This window comes from Cebus imitator, unplaced genomic scaffold (assembly GCF_001604975.1).
Source record: "Cebus imitator isolate Cc_AM_T3 unplaced genomic scaffold, Cebus_imitator-1.0 Scaffold282, whole genome shotgun sequence".
NCBI lineage: Eukaryota > Metazoa > Chordata > Mammalia > Primates > Cebidae > Cebus > Cebus imitator.
Window position 1 is genome coordinate 1,841,739 of NW_016107597.1, and position 24,193 is coordinate 1,865,931.

The 24,193-nt window shown below is 36.4% G+C and overlaps 1 protein-coding gene and 1 pseudogene across 1 annotated transcript in view; one reads left to right on the forward strand and one right to left on the reverse strand.

Moving 5' to 3' along the window:
• Positions 1-24,193, forward strand: part of IL1RAPL1 (interleukin 1 receptor accessory protein like 1) — a 1,323,503-nt gene that overhangs the window by 621,454 nt on the left and 677,856 nt on the right. The gene's annotated exons all lie outside the window — the stretch shown is intronic.
• On the reverse strand, positions 13,385-13,471 carry LOC119467372 (annotated as a pseudogene).

Consider the following 24,193-nt stretch of genomic DNA (forward strand, 5'->3'; position numbering starts at 1 on the left):
AAGAGTGAAACTCTGTCTCAAAAAAAAAAAAAAAAAAGGTGCTTGAAGTAAAATATATTTACATCTCTAACATATCTAAATAGCTTGAGAAATTATATGAAACATTAGTACATTTTGAGAGACTCTTATCTTCCCCTTATTTTCCAAAGGATAAGTTCTTCAAATTTAATAAATGATAGAAATAGAATAACAAGATTATAATTTTGAATAATGCTAAATACTTTCTGATATGGAACCTATAAAATGTGGCTTCATTACTATAGTGAGGGAGCTACTCTTGGTTGCAGAAGGGAATTGGAAACTGATTGTGGTTACATGAAAATTGTAAATGTCAGATCTCAGTTTAATTGTGGTAGAAATGTGTGGTAGATGATTCTGAGTATTAAACAGCTGTGTAAATATTAGAAGAGCAGAAAACCTAACATAATACAACAAATACATAGATCTTCTGATGTTCTTCTTTTTAAAAAGCTGTAAATTAAAATCCTGTGTAGGAAAAATAAAGGTAAGATGCAGTGTATAAATCAGGGTTTCTCAACTCTGGCTGCACACTGGAATCACTCAGGGAGATTTTAAAATAAACTCATATCTGTGTCCCACTGCCAGACATTCTGTATCAATTGGTCTCAGGTAATAGCTAGGCATTAGTATTGCTTTTTAAATAACGCGTGTATCTGATTCTGCTGTGCAACCTGAGTTGAGAACTACTGGTTAACATAGATGAAAATAAAGTCCATATACTTCAGTTATAAAAAATAAGGTAGGAAACTTAGCCAATGTTATTAGAATTTTTCCTTGCATAGCTTTCATGCAATGATGTAGTTAACAAAAATTAAATTGCTTACCTGAAATTTTATGATGAAACTGACCAAACACACCTTCCAAAGATAAATGAAATGAAGGGAAAATCAGAAGTGTATTTCACTGTCTTTTGTGATTTCACATCTACTTGACTAAGACTACTAATACTCAGGAGAACGAATCATCCTGACAGTACATTTTTATATACCCCGTGAAGGTCTCATAAATAAGACATGGATGGAATTAGGTAGGAGGAACATTTATCTTGAAAATCCAAAACCCCTAAAGCAAGGGGTCATATATTACATATGTTACAGTCATTATGCCAAAGGAGCAATGTAAACACACACACACACACACACACACACACACACACACACACACACACACACACCACGTACTTCTTCAGATCTCTGAACTACAAAAGATGCTTTATAAAACCTGCACATGTGTATACATTCAACAAACAAATATGGGCAGAAACAAAAGAATGCAGCTGTCTTAAATAGTCCCCATCTTTTTAGGGTAGATGTATTGACCACCATTTTTCCCTGGTACTAGAAGACTAGACTTGTTTTCAATAGAGTATTCACCTGAAAGTATTCAGTTTTGCCACCATCGAGGATATTTGAAAGAATGTGCCACACAAGCACAAAAATTAGCACTCATTGTGAGGCCACAAACCTTAGTTCAAATCTCATTTCTGCCTAACTTCTATAAATACTGGCAATTTCATTCATAAAATTGTGATTCTTTTCCTGCTTCCAAGGATTCTTGTGAGGATTAAAAACTAAGCATCCTGAAGGGAGAGGGTTTTGACTATTTTATTACCTGACCCCAAGCTTCCGGAACAATGTTTGGTACTTCATGCTCAGTCAATATTTGTTCAATGAATAATTGAAACATAAGTACATACAACTGACTACCTTGCACTTGAGTTGTTCAGAAAATTGTACTTAACATTATTGCTCTTTTATTTCATTCATTTCAAGAATTGCTTGCCTAATTTGAGTTGTGAAAAGGCAGTGGAAATGGGTCCTTCAAAATAATTGTCTGTTTCTATATTGCAACGATATCTGAAATCTGATGCTAAGATAAGAACCAAAAGCTTATCATGGGTGGAAGGATTTTGCCCTGAATGAGAGGAGGCCCCAAGGAAGATGGTTTCTTACAATATTTGGTCATCATATGCAGGGCTGGCATCCTTTAAAGTGTAGCAGTTTTGTACCTAGACTGAAAATCCATTATATGTGTCATGTTCCAACCTCTTCCCAAACAATACTCAGGTTGTCTCGTTTGGTTTCTGGTCACAAAACAGATAAAATAAAACCATCCCTCCTGTTACCCTATTCTGAAACTCTGACATCATTCTTGATGTCTCTCATTCTCAATATAAATCACTCTCCACCAAAATTTGTTTATTCTCCTTGTCCCTATTCTGCCACCTGCCCAACCCTGCTCAATATAATATTTTCTATATGTTATAGTCAAAATGATCTTTCATAAAGGTAAAGTTGATGAGTATCCTGAAATTAAAAATAATGGTACATTCTGTTTGCCCTTGAAGTAATGTTATCATACTTTAAATAACTTACAAGGTTTTTCATTATTTGGCCCCTGTGGACTCTATAGGAAAAATACATGTATGCACACACATACACATATGTGTGTCTATTTTTACTTATATCTAACTGAAAGTTAGTATTTGCTCCAATTAGAAATACTAGCCACAATCATTAGTGTCTATTGAAAGAAACTGTTACTTTATCACTTGAATTTACAACTATTTTCTTACTATATTATGGTTTTTATAGATTTCTCAAATAATATTTGTATTCATTGTTACTCCAAAATTAGGCCTGCCACTATGTCCTGCCATATAAGTGTTAAAGAAATACATGTTACTATATTGCAAATTCATTTCATTATGTTTTGATTATTGAATTTCAACATAACTGGTTTTCATCATGATTCAATAAAGTTTTATTTTGTGCATACATAAACATTCCAAAAAGGGATCTATAATCACCAGTAGCCAAAGGAATCCATCTCTCTCCTGCACACATACATAATGTTAAGATCCTGGAATTATATTGTAGTACCTTGCATATTATTGTACACTTGTTTGCCATGTAAAATGTTTACACCATTTAGAACAGGCTTTGTTTCAGAATGATAATCTCCCAGATTGACTCAATAGGGACTAAATTAATATGCATTTAATTAAATTGAAATGAAACAAAGCCCTGAGACATGAACAGAATTTCAGATGGTGATTTTAAGAACACCTTTAGCATTTATTAAGGTAGTACTCTTTAAACTCATACTGTATTGTCAGGATTAACATTTCGAAAGTCACTAGTTTTAAATTTAGAGATTTACTTTCTGATTACTGACTCCAAGCATTTATTTTAGCCTATGTGTGCAAACAGACTGACTATGTGATGCAAAAGTAAAAACAAGATAACTATTTTGTTCTGGCCCTCAAAATCTTACAGCTTAAGATCTAATTCTCCAAAAGTAGACAGAAGTTGCTTAACCATTGGGTTGCATTTGTTTGTATAGCTTTTATTTAGATAAGAATAAGGAAGAATTTGTTCTCTCTTACTTTCTATCTGTTCTTCGATAAAAATAGTCATCATCATCATCTCAGGCAACAGCATCCCCAATGCAGTAAATTTTGCCAGTCATATAAAAAAATGCATTTGAATATATAGTTGTATCATGTTTACTTTCACTTTTTTATAACATTTCAAAAAGTATTATTCTGCTATGACATTTTTTGGTCTTAATCATAGAACAAGTGTGAGCTGTTAGGGAACTTTTAACCAAATGTCTAAGTTTTATTTATTTATAACTGAAGAGCATTTTTAGTCTACTGTAAAGGCAAATTATTATCATATGCTGAACAACATAAAAATAACTGAATATTAAAGTTACAGCTTTTTGTGAGCAGATGAAAGATGTGATTACTTTTAAAATAATCATTGCATATGCCCTCATACAGAAAATCAGAATGGTGTGATTGTTGCCTGCATGATCAACATGATTCTCCCTCCTTTGTGGTTAGCCAACACAGTGATTTCAGCACGTAGTAGACAAAGGTTGTGTAGTTGTAGTTGTGCATCCTAAGTGTTATGCTCTCCGTTACTGGCAAGACAGATTGCTTCATGCTTGTCTTCTTTAAAGCATTGACTTAATTTTTAAATTGGAAACAATAAGTGACAAATGGATCATAGGCTATTTTAGAACATACTCAGAGAGCACTTAAATACAATAAAAAATAGATAATTTAAATAGAAAGATTTTTTTAAATCATTATGCCATTGAACTAAGTGGTGCTTATTTAACATTTCCATGTTAGACATCCATGCTTATCTAACATTTTTTATTTTTCTGAGATGGAGTTTCACTCTTGTTGCCCAGGCTGGAGTGCAATGGCATGATCTTGGCTCACTGCAACCTCTGACTCCTGGGTTCAAGCGATTATCCTGCCTCAGCCTCCCGAGTAGCTGGGATTACTGGCACGTGCCACCAGCCTGGCTGATTTTTTTGTATTTTTAGTAGAAACGGGTTTTCACCACTTTAACCAGGCTGGTCTTGAACTCCTGACCTCAGGTGATACACCTGCATCAGCCTCCCAAAGTGCTGGGAATACAGATGTGAGCCACCATGCCTGGTCCCTTATCTAACATTTTATGTTACATATTTCAAGTCTACTTTATCTTGACCTGTGCCCTATTAAGTACCAGCAGAGAGTGATCAATGTTATTGTCCAAAGCAGTATGTCACAACCTTTATGGGGCACTGAAAACACCTGAGGATCTTGTTAAACTGAAAATTCGGATTCGGAGGTGAGGCTGAAAGTCTTGCAAAAAAAAAAAAAAATTGAGCAGATCGGTTAAACAGGTAAAGTATACTTTTTTGGGGACTATTACTATAGGAGAAAGTTTCAACTCTTCCACTGAAGCAAAAGGTGAAAGGATTTTTAAATGCTGGGGTGAGCTAATGGAAAACTACTGGGGTCATTGGCAGAATGGAGAATGTGATTGGTCTGGTTACTATAATTAGAACACCTGTGTTTACTAATGGTCCCTTATCAAAGTTAGGCTCCTACCCTTCTGTAGAGACTGGGAAGTTAGGCCCTATCTTTCTTGATGATTACATTTTAAAAGATTGACACCCAGGTATTTGAGCAAGGATTTCCTAGGTTGTAGAAGATTTACATCTGAAAGAGGCAGAGAAGGAATTTACAATTGCAAATTTTCCACAGTAATTGCCCTACAAAAAAGGAGGTCACAGACCTATAGTCAGAGAGAAGCTTGTCTAAAGTCGAGGGGAACATTATGGCCATTGTGGTCAGTCTGTAGTTCTATAAAGTTCCCAGCTGGAGTCAGTCCCATTGGTTTGCAAACCACAGGTATGCACTGTTGAATTGATAGGAAAGGTACAATATTGTGAGTCGTTTTAACTTATTTTCTAGCTAATAGAGTGTACTGCATATAGAAGTGTGTATTTGAAATGATCAATACCATTGTCTGTCTAGATGGATAATATAAGGTGTTGTGTACAATATTTATAGCAATGATATCTATTCATACTTCTAGAGGCCTACTCAAAATATTTGAGTTTCTCCTAATGAGGTGAAACCTGGAATAAGGTATAACCCAGGATTCAGGACACATTTGATGTTTAACTTATTTCACTATGAGAAAAGTTGTGTTATAATGAAGTTCCACTGTTACATTTTGTTTTTAATTATTCTCGTTAAGCCCTTAGCAAACACGTTGCTTTATCCTTTTTTTTTTTTTTTTTTTTTTTTGATGGAGTTTTGTTCTTGTTGCCCAGCCTGGAGTGCAGTGGCATAATCTTGGCTCACCACAATCTCCGCCTCCCGGGTTCAAGCAATTCTCCTGCCTCAGCCTCCCAAGTAGCTGGGATTGCAGGTGCCTGCCACTATGTCTGACTAATTTTTTTTGTATTTTTAGTAGAGATGGAGTTTCATCATGTTGGACAGGCTGGTCTCAAACTCCTGACCTCAGGTGATCCACCTTCCTCAGCCTCCCAAAGTTCAGGATTTACAGGCATGAGCCATTTTACCTTACTGATTCTCCAGTTTTAACAGTTGAAAAAAAAAACTAATCAATTTTGGTCAGTGGAAGTGCAAAAAATGCTATTTAATACTACAAATACTTATTACTTGATAAAGTTCTCAAATAATCAGCTAAAATACAATGGATATGCAAAAACTGCAGAAAATCATTAAAGACAGAATGATAACATTCCAGGGACTTTTTAAAAAAATTGAAATCTCTGAAGGACATTATTATAAGCTAATTTTCCTAATTGCATAGGAATGGAAGATTTCTTTTTTAATGTTAGTCATAGGAGTTTCAAGACATTTGAATCACCTGCATGGACACTGGCTTTTATCCTATTAAATTTAATGTGGTAATTTAGAGTGTTTTTATTAGAATAATCAACATTCTAAAATGCAATCATTAACATAATTTTTTATAGAAAATAGGTCTGAAATGAACTCAAAACACAAGCTATAAAAATTGCTGAAACTAACAGTGTGTAATGGTAACACAATCCAAAGGTCGAATAACACAATGATTAATTAAAACTGAAGAATAATAAATCAATTAATTTATAATATTAAGAAAGCTTTGACTCCTTTTCAAAAAAAGCTAAAAAGAATGATTCTAGACTATTATTGTTTTTAAAGGCCAGCTTTTCATGAATGAAGTTTTTAATCCATTCAAAGCCTAATCTAAATTTAAGAATTCAAACAAAAAATCCCTAATATTTTAATTTCCAATTAGGAGAAGGTCAATCAGACTAAGACTTTTAATTTGACAGCCTCCTTTTTAACACACAGAGCCACTTCTTTGGTGTGCCATGGTTAACAAAATGGATGAGTTCCAATGAATTTGGATGCAAAGTAATAATCAACTGAATTTCATTTCCCATTGATTTTTGTTGTAATCTTGTATCACTTTTTTTGACATAAAATAAACATCACTCTCTGGAATGAATAATTTGAAAATTGAATAAGAAATAAATTATGATACAGAATATTGCTAAGCCCTTCATACATTTGCAGCACTTTGCATCTACCACTGCTTACTTCCTAGACAGAGAACCATTACCTATAATAATAGCTAACACCCATGGAGGATTTTCTATCTGGAAATAGTTTCTGTAACCTTTACATCTATTTATCTTCATGATTACATTGTTACGTGGGTACTACAGAGATCATCGACATCCCCATTTTACATAAATTGTAAGTGTCGGAGTTTTGGTTTAAACCAGGTTGTCTGACTTAAAAAATATATTTTATTTTTATGTAACAATACAAATACTGAAAATATTTATAAAACAAATTTACAGTTAATGAACACCCTTATTACTAATGAAGGCAAACACCTTTATTACCGTCCCTGATGTCAGAAGTTTGAACCTTGCGAGCCATTCCAGAAACCTTCCATGTGCCTTCATGTAGCCATCTCCAGACACACACCACACACACACACACATACACACACAACTGTGATCATTATGATGATTTTATTTTTTGGAATGGCATCCTTACTTTTCTTCATAGTTTTGTCACTCAAATATGCATCCCTAAAAACTGTAGTTTAGTTTTGCCTGATTTTTGTTTGTTTGTTTTTTTTGAGATGGAGTCTCACCCTTGTTGCCCGGGCTGGAGTGTGATGGCATAATCTTGGCTCACTGCAGCCTCCACATCCTGGATTCAAGCAATTCTCCTGCCTCAGCCTCCCAAGTAGCTGGGATTACAGTGGCCCACCACCACACCCTGCTCATTTTTGTATTTTTAGTAGAGATGGGGTTTCACCATGTTGGCCAGGCTGGCCTGGAACTCCTGACCTCGTGATCCACCCACCTCAGCCTCCCAAAGTGCTGGGATTATAGGCATGAGCCATCATGCCTGGCCAGTTTTGCTTATTTTTTTTTTAAATCTATTAAGTGTCTTTTAATCTGTAGATTTTTTTTCCTTTATCTTTTTCTTTTATTTAAACAGTATATGTGTTGAAGAAGCTAGATTGTTTTGTAGTTTTCCATGGTCTTAATTTTGCTGCCTATGTTTTTGTGATGCAGTTTGATTTGTTTCACTAGCATCCATAGTTCCTATCTACCTTACTGCCTTGCCTGAAGATTACCAAATTTCAAGGACTTCTTTCCTGCTCTGCTCCATGGCACTTCTCAGCCCACTCTGGATGTGTGTGGGTGGTGGCCAATAGAGGTGGATTGCAATTACTCACATCTTTAATAAGAGGTGTGAGGTTACATATATTCAGCTTCTAGTTTCTAAATGCCCATCCAAGGACAAGTTCTAGGGAAGATAGGGCATGCATGAGTTTGAGGCAGAATGAGAAAAGCAAGCAGCATATAATACATTTTTTTCATAAAATTTAATTTCTCCCTTTAAAGAAATGATCTTTATTATATTTCAGTTAGCCTACTGTTTCACTGGCATCATTTCCCTTTCATTGTTTGTATTTTGGTTTTGATGAAACGCAGAGTTAGAAACCTAATGTCAGTCTTTATTCTCTTTTTATTGTGCTGATTTTCAAAATTGAAAAGTGTTGGAAACACTGCTTTAGCCTTAAATTTTGTGCAGAAAATTGCATTTTTAATTTTCATAAAAGAAATTATCATTCTTAACCCATTCTGTATCATAACTTTTTTAAAACTCTCTAAAGTTTACCTTGAAAAATAGTACCTGTGATTTGTCTAAGCTTTTGAATAAAATTGATTCTATCTCAAATGTATTTCTGCCACTAAAACTGCTATACCACTTTATGGAAAGAAGAAAAGCAACTTTCCTTTTTTGTACAGGAAACTTGAAAGTTCATCTCATGGAAGGTGTGGAGAGAAAGGTGGCTATGTAATTCTCCTTTGGATATTTCTGGATCTGTTTCTCAATCAGATTGTTTCCGTTCACACTGCCTGCTGTCATGAAAGTTTATGTCTTGCATGCAATGCCAGCATAAATTTCTCAGCACAGAGCAGCTCTGCTTCTTAAGGAAGACGTTCTGAATTATCAAATATATATTTTTTAATTAGCCACCCTTGCTGATGCTTTCAGAATATATAAGAAAGTGATATGGCGTATTTCACATTAGTGTAAGAAAGACAATCCAAACTCCCTTTGTTTCCTAACTTAGCTTTTTATATCTTCAGTACTTGCAAACTGTGTGGTACATGATCAGTCACAGCACACTGCTATTTACTGAGCATCCATGGCCACTGGCTGATGTGGCATTGAATATAACATTGCATTGTTGCTTTAAGCCTTTTAGCCTTCATGCTAAATGACTCAACCCCAACACAAGAAATTTATAATGGACATATAACTCACCTAGTTAGTCTGCATGAGAATGATTTGTTATTGTGAAGTTATTGGCTATAATGTCTTTGAGATGTTAGACCTTCATTTCAAATAAAGACAGCCTCATTTATGGATTTCAAAGCATGCCTATACACTGTAAGTCTGTATAAAGAAATGGGATGAAGCCAACTGTTAAAAATGAGAAAATATGTGCAAAAGGATTTGGAGCTGACTGTATTATATGGAAGTATTAAATTAGGAGCTTTAGGGCATACTGAAGCTTCATAATGTTTGAAAGTTTATTTTAAATTCTGTAGGAAAATGAGTAGTGTTAATTAGGTGATGTGGTTTCAGCATTCTCAGGTGTCTGTTCCTCACAGTATCAAAACCTTCGCTCAAGCCCACTCACCTTATTGTGACCTCTGTAGATGCACATCATTATGATCCCTTACAAAAAAAAAAAAAAAAAAAAGAGTACCTTGTTGTCTCTCAGGCAACCAGGGCTTTTTGTCAGTCTATTTCATCTCCGCATCCCTTCCTACAGTTGTTTATACCACTGAAAACTTGAAAGCCCACATCCCATTCTCTCTTGGGTCTCTAGGCCTACCAAAGTTTCTTTCAAAAACCATGAAATGACCACAAGTTAATTTGATGAAGTGATTCATAATGAATTGTTAATAAGAGGTGACCTACAACTAGGTCAGGTCATTCTTCAACCGCCTATTTTATTTTATTAGTGATCCCCCACAGGCAATACTCGTGGCTGAAGCTGGAATTTGAATTATCTGTGATGATGATCCTATAGCTTATATGTGAGACCTTTGGTAGCAGGAGTCTCTGAAAGCCTCTACCTCATGGCAGTCTGAAACAGACATAGGCAAAGCCCCAGGGACATTAAGAGAGCTGTTGTAAATAATCTAGTATTATAAATTAAGTCTCTCCTGTATTTATCAGAAAAAAATAGAATCTGCTGCTACAATATATTAGGATTCCTGGTCTTAAGCAACAGACTTGAATTTCACTACCTGGATTCTTCTCTTTGGCTTTATCTTTGCAGATAGGATGGTTGAGGACAATGGAGCCATTGAGAGGGTAGCTGCTCTGTGCAGTTGCTTTTGTTTATTTTCTTACTGACCTGGCACAATGCAGGTGGAAGCGATGCATGTTTTCTGACATTGGGCCAGTGATGTATGGCCTGACCTTCAAAATGAGGAACATCATCTCTGTGGGTGAGAGTATAGCCATGCAAATGCTTCTTATCCCATATTGCTCAGCAGTTTGCAACCGGTTCTGACAAAAAGCACCCACCCCACTGAGTATGCTGAAACTTGTATATTGGTTTTAGTTTGAACATTTTGGCAAATTAAGGAGTGAGTGAAACCATAAAATTGATTTTATTTACAACAAGACTTGTGGTGTCTGTTGGTTGCTCTTACATCTCTTTCTTTTAGACTTTGAGGTTGTTTCTGTAGGTGGCTTATCTAACTTTACACTGAATTTGCATTCATTTCAGGATAATACTTCCCCCTGGATTTCCTCTTAATTGTTACTAGACATGGTGTGCATTCTTAAACTTTGTGCATAAAGTTGGTAACAATACAGAGTCCTAGTTTACACCTACCCCAGGTGATTCTGATTCAGGAGATGTAGATGGAGACCCAAACTCTACATTGTTACTAAGTAGGTGACTCCCCTGATGTGAATCTACTGATCCTCATGTTTAGAAATGCTGCCCTATATCCTGCAAAGCAGTCATTTTCTAACTCTGCTAAATAATAAAGGTTCACAAGCCATACTTCTTTTGATTTACCATAAGGTTGTTTGAGTTTTTCTCCATTTGGTTCAATAGTGTTGCTATGGATGACATTCAAAGCAAATGATAAGATTGGGCATAGTATACTTTGAGTGAATTCTGAGTTTTCCTTAGAAAAACAAGGTAACAAGTTAGAATTATAAGAGAGCCATCTAGTGGATAAGGATATAGTCCTGTTGCATCTTGCCTTAATGTCTGCCTTACGGTTTTATCAGATTACAAATTTAAATATAAATGAAATTAAGTATAGATATCTACTTTGAATATCTTCTTATAAATTTGATTTTATATTTACATTAAATATATACTAAATGTTAGTGAATTTTGTTTCTGTTCTTTTAGTTTTTTAAAAGATAATTTCTTATCATTTTATATATGTCTAAAATCTAAGTATTTCTACTCTCTATGAAGCATGGATACAGAGATGATAGGACATGGTTTTGCCATAAAATAAAACACACATTATATTTGTAGGGACATAAAGATATGCTAGTAACTAAAACATATTGTTTAATACCTACTATAGGTTCCTTGGATTTGAAAGTAAGAGAGATTTTAGGACTTAAATAGTAGCTTATTGCAGTTAGAGAATGCAGAAATAGTGTGAAAGAATTATAGTCTGGATATATTACTATTTTTTACAAAATATGGAAGTTTTTAACAGTTTGTAACAAGTACCTTGGGCAGATTAGGGTATTGCCAAAAATCTACATCATGCTACTTACATTTGCAGGCATCTGACAGTCATCTCTCAAATGAGCATCCTCCTGATTTCCTATATGTTTCTTTTATAATGTAATAAAGGTGAATTACACATTTGAGCAACAGTGTTTGTCTGTTATACCTAGCAGGAAGAGGAAGACAAGATTGTAGGAGAGCAAGATACCCGAGATACTATTTTTCAGGCCCAAATTTTATTTTAAGGGTATTGTCAAAAGAAGCATTTTATTTTATTTATTTTTTAAATACTTTAAGTTCTGGAATACATGTGCAGAACGTACAGGTTTGTTACATACATTCCATGGTAGTTTGCTGCACCCATCAACCTGTCATCTATGTTAGGTATTTCTCCTACTGCTATCCTTCCTGTAGGCCTCTCCACCCCCGAACAGGCCCTAGTGTGTGATGTTCCCCTCCCTGTGTCCATGTGTTTTCATTGTTCAACTCCCACTTATGAGTGAGAACATGTGGTGTTGTTTGCGTTTCTGTTCCTGCGTTAGTTTGCTGAGAATGATGGTTTCCAGCTTCATCCATGCCCCTGCAAAGGACATGAATTCATCCTTTTTATGGCTGCATAGTATTCCATGGTGTATATGTGCTACATTTTCTTTATCAAGTCTATCAGTGATGGGCATTTGGGTTGGTTCCAAGTCTTTGCTATTGTGAGAATAGTGCTGCAATAAACATACATGTGCATGTGTCTTTATAGTAGAATAATTTATAATCCTTTGTGAATATACCCAGTAATGAGATTGCTAGGTCAAATGGTATTTCTGGTTCTAGATGCTTGAGAAATCACCACACTGCCTTCCACAATGATTGAACGAATTTACACTCCCACCAACAATGTCAAAGCATTCCTGTTTCTCCACATTCTCTCCAGCATCTGTTGTTTCCTGACTTTTTAATGATTGCCATTCTAACTGGCCTGAGATGGTATCTCAATGTGGATTTGATTTGCATTTCTCTAATGACAAGTGATGTAGAGCTTTTCTTCATATGTATGTTGGCCACATAAATGTCTTCTTTTGAGAAGTGTCTATTCATATCCTTTGCCCACTTATTGATGGGGTGGTTTTTTCTTGTAAATTTATTTAAGTTCTTTGTAGATTCTGGATATTAGCCCTTTGTCAGGTGGATAGATTGCAAAAATTTTCTCCCATTCTGTATGTTGCCTGTTCACTGTGATGCTAGTTTCTTTTGCTGTGCAGAAGCTCTTTAGTTTAATTAATCCCATTTGCCAGTTTTGGCTTTTGTTGCCATTGCTTTTGGTGTTTTAGTCATGAAGTCTTTGCCCATGCCTAAGTCCTGAATTGTATTGCCTAGGTTTTCTTCTAGGGATTTTATGATTTTCGGTCTTACATTTAAGTCTTTAATCCATCTCGAGTTAATTTTTGTATAAGGTGTAAAGAAGAAATCCAATTTCAGTTTTCTCAACACCATTTATTAAATAGGGAATCCTTTTCCCATTGCTTGTTTTTGTCACGTTTGTCAGAGATCAGATGGTTATAGATGTGTGGCATTATTTCTGAGGCCTCTGTTCTGTTCCTTTGGCCTATATATCTGTTTTTGTACCAGTATCATGTTGTTTTGGTTACTGTAGCCTTGTAGTATGGTTTAAAGTCAGGAAGTGTGATATCTCCAGCTTTGTTCTTTTTGCTTAGGATTTTCTTGTCTGTATGGGCTCTTTTTAGGTTCCATTGGTATTCTACACGTTCAGAGAAACTTCTCTAGTAACAAGCTATAGAAATGATCCCTGAAAGTATAGTCTTTATTTTTTTATTTTTTTGAGACGAGAGTCTTACTTTGTTGCCCAAGCTGGAATACAGTGGTCCAACCTTGGCTCACTGCAACCTCCACCTCCTGGGTTCAAGTGATTCTCCTGCTTTGGCCTCCCTTGTAGCTGGGATTACAGGCGCCCGCCACCACACTCAGCTAACTTTTGTATTTTTAACAGAGATGGGGTTTCACCATGTTGGCCAGGCTGGTCTTGAATTCCTCACCTCAAGTGATCGCCCGCCTTGGCCTCCCAAAGTGCTGAAATTACAGGCGTGAGCCACTGTGCCTGGCCAAAGGAAGTATTGTAAAAGTTTGATATTTTAAACTAAATTGAAGATATTCTATCACAACTTAACAGTCTTATGCTGGGTCATCCCTTCTTCCCTTGTACTCAAACTCCTAGAAATCTCATCTATCTGTACCTGACTCTGCTATTCAAGTAACTTACAGGTTTTCTTCCCCCAGGGCTACATTTTTTCCTTCCCCTACAGGATCCTGCTGGACATCACTTCCTGATATTCTTCTGGCACCTCAACATGGCCCAAATCAAATTAGTTAACTTTGCACTGCTTTTGTATTGTGCATTTCAGTTAAAGGGGTTTACCTTTAATTTGTTTAAGAATAAAAGATTATAGTCTTATTGAATCTTTCTTTTTCCTTATCTCCTTCCCCCAATTTCCTGTTGGTTCTACCTCTAAAACCTATCTGGCATCGTTCATCAGGATACTTTGCAAAATGAGGATTATGAGGGCGGGTCCTGTGGAAAGTAGGGAACCTATAATACCCCCAAAGTTTGTTGCCTCCCTGGGGTACACAGCCAGTAAAATCCCCTCCCCTTGAGTGTGTATGACACTATGAACATGATGGATACTACTTCCCCAACTAGGTTACGTTATACAGCAAATGGGAGAGAATTTTGTATATATAATTTAGGCTGCAAATCAGTTGATTTTGAGCTAATCAAAGGAACATTACCCTGGGTGGGCCTGACTTTATCAGGTCAAACTAGGAACTGGGCCCTTCCTGAAGAGATAGATTCTCCTGCTAGAAATGAAGTACTCCTTGACAAAGTAAGCAGCTATGTTGTAAGAGGGTCAGTGAGAGGGCCATGTGGCCATGAATTTCAAGTGGCCTCTGGGAGCAAAGAGTGGCTCTTCTCTGACAACTAGCAAGAATAGAGATCTATAACCACAAGGAAATGAATGCTGCCAACAACCACATGAGCTTGGAAGAGAACCCAAGCTCCGTAAATAAATGCATCCTGCCTGGCACCTCAATACTGCTTTGTTAGCCTCAGAGCAAGGGACCCAGTTAAACCGTGCCTGGACTCCTGACCCACAAAAACTGTGAAATAATAAATTCAGGTTGCTTTAAGCACTGTTTTATTAATTTTTAGTTTTTATGGATATATAATAGTTGTACATATTTATAAAGTAAGCCACTAAATTTGTGATTATTTGTTATACAGCAATAACTAACAATATAGATACTCATTATCTTTTACTTTGGATCAGGGCAGTAACCTTCAAGCTAAGCTCTCTTAGCTTTTCCATCTCCATGAAATCCTATATAACACAGCCAAAGTCATTTTCCTTATGAACAGACTAAAATGTAACCTCCATGAAATAGGGGATTTGTCTTGTTCAAAGCTGTATCTCTAGAAGAATGCTGATATTTATGCATGGTATAAATATTGACTGATGGACTGAATGAATAAATATCATATGTCCTCCTACACATACATCAAAACCTTTGCGGGTCCCTTGCCTACAGAGGCATCCTCCTGATACAAAAAGAGGAAAGGTAAGATAAAATGTTTCAGTATATCAGTTCTAGAGTAAAACTTTGGGTTTAGATTTCAGCTTTAATATTTTCTAGCTTTGTGATCTCCTGTTGGAAGAGATATGACTTCACTAAGCTTCGGTTTTCCAATTTATAAGCATGAATAATTCTTACCACTCAAGGCTGTATTGAATATTAAATAAGACAATGCATTTAATATATTTTCACAGTGCCCGGACTATGCAATAGATCAAGTATTATTTATGATTATAACATTTAAGGCTCTTTACTATCTACCTTTCCCTACTGTCCTCCAGCCTTATAATGATGGCACCCTTGTGTTTCCTGCCTTTGCAGCATGATGGGGAGTAAAATACATGGATACTTTTAAAGTGTCTAGTTCTACGCCTCCCCTGCTATATGACCTTGAGCAAGTTTCCTCACAGCCTCTGTTTGGTTATCTGAGGAATGGGGCTAATTTTAATGCATATCTCTTTGTATTGACTCAATCTATGCATAAATCAGTCACATTGAACAATAGCTAAATATTGGTCACTGACGTCACTGCAGGGCCAATATAATGGATGTTTTTCATAACATGAGGACTCATGGAAAATTTTTTTTCTTCTTAATATTAGAAATAGTTGTGTTGGTACTGGACAATCAATGATTGTTATTGTTTTTATCTGACCGGGCTTTTCTCTTTGAATTAGCTTCTAATTGAGACATTCTCTACTAACTCTAGTTCAGACCTTGCTCATTTTCTCTGTGTATTTCCTTTTTTCTCCTTACAAATTTCTAATTTATGTTTTCCTGTTATATTTAGGCAAGTTATCCTAAATTCATTCTTAAAAATGAAAGAAAGAATTAAAACAGATTTATGAGGAAAAAAACCCATTCAAAAGTGGGCAAAGGATATGAACAGATAGTTTTCAAAAGAAGACATACATGAGGCCAACAAACATATGAAAAAATGCTCATCATCACTGGTCATCAGAGAAATGCAAATCAAAACCACATTGAGATACCATCTCACACCAGTTAGAATGGCAATCATTAAAAAATCTGGAGACAACAGATGCTGGAGAGGATGTGGAGAAATAGGAACACTTTTACACTGTTGGTGGGAGTGTAAATTAGTTCAACCATTGTGAAAGACAATGTGGCGCTTCCTCAAGGATCTAGAAATAGAAATTCCATTTGACCCAGAAATCCCATTATTGGGTATATACCCAACGGACTATAAATCATTCTATTATAAAGACACATGCACACGTATGTTCATTGTGGCACTGTTTACAATAGCAAAGACCTGGAACCAACCCAAATGTCCATTGATGATAGACTGAACAAGGAAAATGTAGCACATATACACCATGGGATACTATGCAACCATAGAAAACAATGAGTTCATGTCCTTTGTAGGGACATGGATGAATCTGGAAACCATTATTCTCAGCAAACTGACACAAGAACAGAAAATCAAACACTGCATGTTCTCACTCATAGATAGGTGTTGAACAATGAGAACACATGGGCACAGGGAGGGGAACATCACACACTGGGGTCCGTTGGAGGGTACATGGGAGGGACAGTGGATGATGGGGAGGTTGGGGAAGGATAACACGGGGAGAAATGCCAGATATAGGTGATGGGGGGATGGAGGCAGCAAACCACATTGCCATGTATGTACCTATGCAACAGTCCCACATGATGTGCACGTGTACCTCAGAACCTAAAGTACAATAAAAATTTAAAAAATTAACAAAAATGAAAGGTGTAAGTATATTAAAACCTTCCATGCTTATTACATATGTAACAAGCACTATTCCTGTGTCATTTATGTGAGGGTATGTGTGTGTTTTAATGGTGAGAGTCATCAAATTATGTAAGAAACACTGATACGGGAAACTGATTTAAAAAACAACTTGCAAGATTTCATCAAATGAGTCTCGTTTCTTGCATCAAACATATCATAGAAGCAATTCATAAAAAGGCAAATATAGTGATTCTTACATCACCCATTTAGTTAAAGTATCCCAAATGTTATAGAATAAGGACATACATGTGCTAGGCAGCCTTTGAGTTAATGAACCGATATTGATGTTAAAACTCGTGCACTCTTTTCTCCCAGAGGTATGGCTTAATCTGTGCCACAGCCAGCCACTTTTTCATCCGATTCCATTTGAAAGTCAATTGATGAATCAGCCCTGATGCCTCATTGAACATGTTGAGTAGCAAGATTTCTGTACTCTATTGATGTGTTTAAGCAGCACCAAACAAGCACACACTTCAATGGAAATATCGGTCAAATCATTTGTCAACAATTTTATAGAGAATACAGTTGACTTCCTAATTTCTCCACTGTTTGGGTTGCTATAGCCTAATAAAACATACTTCTGCATGGAGACATACTAATACTTCATGGAAAATTAATCAGAAGTCTTAACTGAAAAAAAGTTGTTTTTTTCCCTGTTTAACGATATTCAAACACTGCTTCGGTTCACAGACTTTAAATAACTTCTTTATGACTTTATTGAATGAGGATGTGATTAATACCACAGCTAGTGCTCGACTTACGACCACGATTGGTTCCAACAGACCGGTCGTAACACGATTTGGTCGTAAGTTGAGTAGGCTATATGTACAGTACTGTGAAATGATGTTATAAAAATCTTTAAGTCATATTTTATCATAATTTTCTTTCATTATTGTTATATATCATAATTTTCTTTGTTCATTTTATGCCATTTGTATCATCTCTACACCATTTTGTTTCTTATTTTTACATTCGTCAGGTTTAAGTAAAACACTGCATTTCCAGTACAACTGGTTTAATATTTGCAAAACATACAAATTACAAAATACAGGTGCATACAAAAATACAAAATACAGGTGTAAAAAATACCATAGGAAACATTTTCCCAATTGCAAAACATATCAAAATATATAAACATGTACGAATATTTTATTGGCCGCTGGTGCTTGGCTGCGGATCGTTGATGTCATCATCTGGGGCAGCAGTTGGGGTTACCGGAGTTGTTTTTTTCATAAACATGGTGAGCTTTGTCTGAATCGTATGTTTCTTTTTTTCTTCATAAATTTCACGATACGGATGAAGCACATCGTGTGCCATCCGTTCAATCCTTGCAAATCGTTCGATGTTTGGGTCCATTGCTTCGAAATGTATAAGACGTTTATTGGGAGGGGTTTGATGAAAAATATCCAAGACACAAAACACAAATTGCTGTACCAAGTCTGGGATAACAGTTGAAATGGTGCACGCGGAGATGGTAGTGCTGCCGGAAGCTGGTCCGCACTGTCGTACGCCCAGCTGGGCAACATTTGCGCTGCCAGACGCGGAGCAGTCATGGCTAGCTATTGTGGTCGTAAATTGCATAGGTCATAAGTCGATCAATAGCTGTACTAAAGTCACACTCATGTTGGATTGGGGGACTGACCATGCTGTGGGAACTTTAGCAAGAAAGTTAAGCTCTCTTCTGGTTAGCTTCGAATAGCTATACTTTGTGCTAGCCATCACTGTCTTGCACCTGAAAAGATAAACTGTAGGTGTAAGCAGCAAATATCAAGCCCTCTTAGGCTATATCGTTCCATTCCTTTTTTTTTTTTTCTTAATATTTTTCCATTTCAAGGTCACAACTGCAATATCTTATATATCCAATATTAGTAATGAGGACATCTGTGTTGCACTGAGATTGTTAAATTGGCATTCAGTAAAATCAAACCATTCCGTGCAGTAATGGGTGAGAACTTGCCTTTAACCTAGAGCCAAGTTCATTACAAATTCATGCTCACAGCCCAGAGAAAAACAGCATTTTTATGAGGTTTCAACAAGTAATATATCTGCATGATGGGTTGTTCCAAGAAACTAAGCAAATGAAAATGCCAGTTTGCAGAAACTGTCAAAACGAACATAACCTAATTTAGAATTGCTGCTTATTTAATAAACCAGCAGTAGCCCTACCAGATAGAGTCCTGCCAATCTTGCAGGTACTCATTCATCTTGCACTTAAGTTTGTAGATACCCTAGGCCCTGCTAATGGGAAAAGAACATTAACTAGACACAGCACCCAATCATTAAACAGCTGGAAGCATTGTTAGTGCTCTTAGCTATGAAATGCTGTCAGCATTCATATGAATATACCTTGATATGTCAACATGGGACCCCAGTGTGTATGCAGTTTCAAAACACAGTGCATCACTGTATGCTTTGCACATGGCACATCCTCACAATGTACACATTGATAAGTAGTCTTTTATTAATGTATATTCCATGTGTTTGAATTGCATATTACCCACTTAAAGTAGGCTCTTATTTGAGGCCCTTAGTATTTGCATACTAAGGGCCCTGAGTACTACTACTTTGCATAGTAATGTGTCAGTAATACCTCTGACTTCATGTTTTATGATTGTTAGTTATTGTGAAACAAATGTGTGTGACTGCCAGTGGGCAATGCTGCTTCAATAGAGTATACACATTAAGTGTATGACATTCGAAACTAGCATTGGAGGAACTCTGAAGGAGGTAGGGCAGGAGATGACAAGAGTGTGGGAGGAGGAGTGCTGTAAGGAGAGGTATTAGGAAAGAAAATAATCATGCATTTTTAATTGCATAGAATAATTTGATTGCAAGTTTCAAAGACAAACTAAAAAAGAATGTAATCAGCTCTCTGCATGTTGGTACAATAGAAATTTATGGGGAGACTGTGGAGGAAAGGAAAGGAGAACAGCTGAATGAAGCCAATCGCTGTGATGTGGACCCTTCCTTATTGTTGAGAATGGAAAAGAGTGCAAACGCACAGTGCACTGGATTTGGCAGCAAGCTGTGTTTTCTCAGTATGGTAGATCTCTACTGCTCGTGAGTATTAGAGAAAGACCTACACACCTGCTTCTGTTATTCTTAAGCTGAATGATGATTACAGAGTTTATAAATGGCCTTTCTTTCCTCTCTGTTAATGTTTTCTCATATGTGGGAGGAGGTAGATTATCTGGCTATCTAAATATCACCTGGAATTGTTACACCATGCAGTGAATGTTTAAGAAATGAGACTGGATGGTTTTGGTTGATGGTTTTAGTTAACTGCAATGTTTTCAACATCTTGAATCATATTCTCCAGACTTCTTATTTGTTCTTCCTTTATTACTTATTAATTATTATAATTTTGGCTCCATATGCCTGTTGCCGTGAGTCATGTTGATACATTTTTGTCATCATGTGACATTGCTTTCCCTCAATCTCATATTCCATTTCTAACTTTCATTCTTGCTTTACTATTTACTTGATCACTTGTGAATCTGGGAATCACTCTCTCATCCAACATAACAGCCGCCCTTTGCTGTTATGGCTCCTTAGCTTCTAATTTGCCTCGATTTCTTTCTAGTCATTAGAGATCCTAGCACCCTACCCCTCAAAAGACCCCAGTGTGTGATGTTCCCCTCCCTGTGTCCATGTGTTATCATTGTTCAACACCCACCTATGACTGAGAACCTAGGCAATACCATTCAGGACATAGGCATAGGCCAGGACTTCATGACTAAAACAACTAAAGGAATGGCAACAAAAGCCAAAATAGACAAATGGGATCTAATTAAACTGAAGAGCTTCTGCACAGCAAAAGAAACAATAATTAGAGTGAACCAGCTACCAACAGAATGGGAAAAAATTTTCTGTTCTTGTGTTAGTTTGCTGAGAATGATGGTTTTCAGCTTCATCCATGTCCCTGCAAAGACATGAACTCATTCTTTTTTATGGCTGCATAGTATTTCATGGTGTATATGTGCCACAGTTTCTTTATCCAGTCTATCATTGATGGGCATTTGGGTTGGTTCCAAGTCTTTGCTATTGTGAACAGTGCCGCAATAAACATACATGTGCACGTGTCTTTATAACAATGACTTATAATCTCTTGGGGATTGCTGGGTTAAATGGTACTTCTATTTCTAGATCTTTGAGGAATTGTCACACTTCCTTCCACAATGGTTGAACTAATTTACACTGCCACCAACAATATAAAAGCATTCCTATTTCTCCCTATAATTTCCAGCATCTGTTGTCTCCAGATTTTTTAATGATTGCCGTTCTGATGTGAGATGGTCTATATGTGGTTTTGATTTGAATTTCTCTAATGACCAGTGATGATGAGCATTTTTTCATATGTTTGTTGGCCACATAAATGTCTTCTTTTGAAAAGTATCAGTTCGTATCTTTTGCCTACTTTTTGATTTTTTTTTTTTTTTTTTTTTTTGTAAATTTGTTTAAGTTCTTTGTAGATGCTGGATATTAGCCCTTTGTCGGATGGGCAGCTTGCAAAAATTTTTTCCCATTCTGTTGGTTGCTCGTTCACTCTAGTGATTGTTTCTTTTGCTGTGCAGAAGCTCTTCAGTTTAATTAGATCCCATTTGTCTGTTTTGGCTTTTGTTACCATTGCTTTTGGTGTTTTAGTCATGAAGTCCTGGCCTATGCCTATGTCCTGAATGGTATTGCACATGGACACAGGGAGGGGAACATCACACACTGGGGTCTTTTGGGGGGTGGGGGCTAGGGGAGGGATAACATTGGGAGAAATACCTAATGTAGGTGACAAGGGGATGAAGGCAGAAAACCACCATGGCATGTATATACCTATGTAACAATCCTGCAAGATCCACACGTGTAACCCAGAACTTAAAGTATAATAATTTTGTGTGTGTGTGTGTGTGTATGTGACAACATTTAAAAATAAGTTTTAGGTACCATATATACCTTCCAATCTGAAAAATTGAAAATATTGATAGTGAAACATTTTTCTCCATGATCTATGTTAAAATTTATAGTCTGACTCATTCAATACTAGTCTATGTGCAATTTATCTTGGGTTGTCTAATCTTTGTTGCAAAAAATACAATGCATGTTTCCTTGTCATAAGTGCTGCTTTCTTATGTGATCGAAGTGTTATAACTAAATTACATTGCTGTAAGAAATATAATATTTTAAAATGCAGATCTTTTTGAATATCATGCCACATTCAATTTCCAGTTAATCAAATGGCAAGTTAAAAATAAGTAGTGTGCATTAGATTTTTATTGCTGCAGTTACAAATTACCAAAGGCTTAGTGGCTTAAAATAATGTAATTTTATTAGCATACTGACACAGGTCTTACTGATCAAAGTGTCAGCAGGAAGGCATTTTGTTCTGGAGGCTCTAGGAGAGAATCGGTTTCCTTGCCTTTTCCAACTTCTAGATTAAGCTTGTCCAACCTGCAGCCTGCAGGCTGCATGCAGCTCAGGATGGCTTTGAATGGGGCCCAACACAAATTTGTAAACTTTCTTAAACAATTATGAGATTTTTTTTTTTTTTTTGCTATTTCTTTTTTAGCTCATCAGCTATCATGAGTGTTAGTTATTTTATGTGTAGCCCAAGATAATTCTTATTCTGCCATGTGGCCAAGGGAAGCCAAAAAATTGGACACCCTATATTCTAGAGGCTGACCACATTCCCATGGCTTATGACACCTTTCTTCAATCTTTAAAGTCAATAATATTACATCTTTCTGATCATTCTTCACACGTAGTCATATCTGCCTCTCTGACTCTTCTGCTTCCTTCTTCCACTTAAGGATGGTTATTATTAAATTCGATCCACCTGGATAATCTAAGCTACTATTTCTTTAAGGGCAGTTGGTTAACAACATTAATTCCATCTGTAACCTTACTGCACCTTTACTACGTAGCCTCACATATTCACAGGTTCTAGGGATTAGGACATGTGTCTCTTTGTGTGTGGGGGGAGGCATTAGTCTGCTTACCACATAGTAGTATATAGGTAGATAATTTTTTTTTTTTTTTGAGATGGAGTCTCACTCTGTGGTCCAGGCTGGAGTGCAATGGCACAATCTCCACTCACTGCAACCTCCACCTCCTGTTCAAGCGATTCTCCTGCCTCAGCCTCCTGAGTAGCTGGGATTACAGGCTCACGTCACCACACCCAGCTAATTTTTGTATTTTTAGTTGAGAAGGTGTTTCACCATGTTGGCCAGGCTGGTCTTGAATTCCTGACCTCAGGTAATCTACCATTCTTGGCCTCCCAAACTGCTGGGATTACAGGTGTGAGCCACCGCACCTGGCCTTATATTTATACCTAGATTTGCACACGAAAGCAAGCATCACTATTTTAGATTATGGACATTTTAATTTTCAACTTTGGCACTACATTTTCACCTACAAAATGAAAGGAAATCAACCTGATTAAATACTGTGTACTTTGAATCCATTTGAGGCCTACAAATTGTTTGTAAAAATAATTTTTTCAACTGTTTTTTTCCAACTGCATATATGATTTATGAAATTTGATTACAAGATCATGGAATTTTTCTCAACCAAAAGTAATGCTTTATGACACTAATACATGAAGCACATTCCATAATGATACTCCAGATTTTAAAAAGAGTAAAGGCAAAAAATTGCTAACATCTCCAAACACTTTCCTGTGAGCCACTAGCCATTGCTAATGTTTCCTTGACAGTATTTTTCACAAGTGAATAAAACAATTATTTTTAAAATATTCTGTCAAATGGTACTATTTTCTTCAGGATCAATTCTAAATTCCACAATTCAGGGATTATGAGCAAGCTCTCGATCACTCTCATCCAGAATTTGCTTAGCATTGTTGCACAGAGTGAGTGCCAGTGAAACTTTATGTGCAATCCAGGAATATTTTACATTTTGGGGTTAAGAGTTGCAATAGTTTGGATGATTCCTCTACAAACTGAAACTAATAGAGTCGTGTAATACAGGACCGTATTCTTAAGGCAAATATACTATATAAGGAATGAAAGAAATGGATTTTGGTAACTCCCTTTTGGGCTGAACTAAGTAAGCGGTTCTTCACACAAAGGTACCATGACACAGTGATGATAATGGTGAGTTAGGACAC